Raw genomic sequence first — 2,167 nt, forward strand, 5'->3', positions numbered from 1 at the left:
GTTAGTTTGTAAAAGTAAAATGGGAGGCAGGTCCTTCAGCTTTCAGGTCTCCTGTCGAACCAGCTCCCAGTTTGGGATTCAGGAAACGGGCAGCTAAAAACATTCTGGCTGGCTTGGTGGCCCTGAACTATCCCGTAGTTATACCACTACAGGCTCAGACTGCTGCAGGACATCCCATCATCCACTGAGCATTTCTTCTGCATCATTAGTCACTCCTCAGCTGTTCATTTAGCTCTTCAGCATATCATTAATGTTTCTCTTCACTCTCACATGGTGTGTCTCCATAATCTCTAACATGATCTCTGGTAATCCCTGTTTCCCAAACAATACTGGGGAAACAGGGATTGATTCAGAAGACCCGATTTACTGCTGAACTCAAACAAGGAGTACAAAAACTGGAGCCAGGAATCAGAATACAAGGAGTCATCAGGGAAACCGATAATTAACGAGACAACTCCAGATGGCTGCCGGTCCCTGACCCTGATTCCAGTGGATGCTTCTTCCTGTTAAAAGGGAGTTCTTCCTCCCCACTGTCCCCCAGGGCTTTATCATACAGAATCACTTAACCTGAAGTGACTGTTTTTTTTTTTGTGAATCAGCACTATATGAATGAAATTGAATTAATTATTAACATCTTATGGTGGATAAAGTAAATAAATGTAAAAAAATAAATAAACTTGTGGATTAGCTGATAACTATAACAGTTATAAATTGTCTTTACACACAATATGTAAATAGGTATCATATAAAACATATGAGGGCCTTGTTATTACTAATACTTATCACAAGAACCTACAGGTGAAGCTTTGGTAGCTGAGTGATCAGTGATGAACTGAAAGACACATTCATTACCAGGTGGTGAAAAGCTGGCTCAGTTTGTCCAGAAGCCAAGTATGTGAGAGGTCTGGGTGGGCTGGGAAGTGAGACATTAACCTCTTCTTGACCCCACAGGAAGAGGATTTGGACTTTAGGTGAGGAATCTGTGCGAAAGGTGAGAGATCTTTCTCTTTTTAGTCACTTTAAACACACATGAAGCCGCTCTGTGTGGAGGCCAGGACTGTGAAGACGTTCTAGGCTGAAAGAGATGTGGAAAAAAGCACCAAGCTCACTTCACTCAGGTTTCCATCATCATTATCTCTGCCAGCTGCCTACTCTGCATATGGAAGTGATGTCATTATTGTCCATTCAAAAATAAGGCTTCATTCAGAGGGGCTGCATGTTGAGCTTTCTGTTTGTGACTTATAGAAGGTTTGGTCTGTGGAAATATTTACCGAAGTAACCGTATTTTCTTTCTTTAATCTAAACACAGAGCTATAATGCTGCCTATTCATGTCACTGCATGCATAGCTTTAGTTTGGCTGTGTTCTGTCACTGTGGTGCAGCAATTTGAATGATGGATTATATTTACATTAATCAGTCCTTCCATAGTTGCCTGCACGGATGAGGCTCAGTTCCTGTCCATGGTTGTTTTTATGCTGTACGACGGTGCTTTTGTAATCCAAGAGTGACCGGTGTCGTCGTCTACCTGCTATTTTGACAAACCTTCAGGGAAACATCATTCATGCTATAGACACATAAGTAACTGCACTGATGACTGTTCACCCGTTTACATCGCAAAACTGCAGGCACTGTGGAAATAGAGCGACTTAAAGCCTACAGCTGAATGTTTGTCACTATTAAACGATTAGATGTAGTTGAGAGTATTTTTGGAAATGTCACTGATGTTAGTAGGAAAAAAGTTTCTAATCCTAATACATTTATAATTCATAAAAACATCCATCCATATAATTATGGAAAAAAGAAAGTGCACCTCTGTAAGTTCTAATATTTCACATATTAGGACATTAAATATCATGTTGTCCTAAGCAGGTCTTAACTCTTCAGATGAACACTGGGTTATTATTTAAATACATCCTCTCTGCTTCTAAAGAAATTCATGTTGCAGGCAGGTGCTGATAATCAAATGCATTTGATTAACTGATCATCAGTTTGTGTGGGCACCTCTGTGAAAGCAGAGGTTTTGACATTTTGCTCGTCTGGAGCATTCAGGTGCGTGTTAACACAGTGGGAAGGTGAAAAGACATTAGCAGCGATTGTTGGTGAAGTCCATCATTTTATAGTTAGAACAAGTAGTTTCAAGACAGCTGCCAATCTTTACAGGAGTGGA

Source organism: Haplochromis burtoni, unplaced genomic scaffold (genome assembly GCF_018398535.1).
Source record: "Haplochromis burtoni strain Fernald_Lab_line unplaced genomic scaffold, NCSU_Asbu1 Contig_531, whole genome shotgun sequence".
NCBI classification, from domain to species: Eukaryota; Metazoa; Chordata; class Actinopteri; order Cichliformes; family Cichlidae; genus Haplochromis; species Haplochromis burtoni.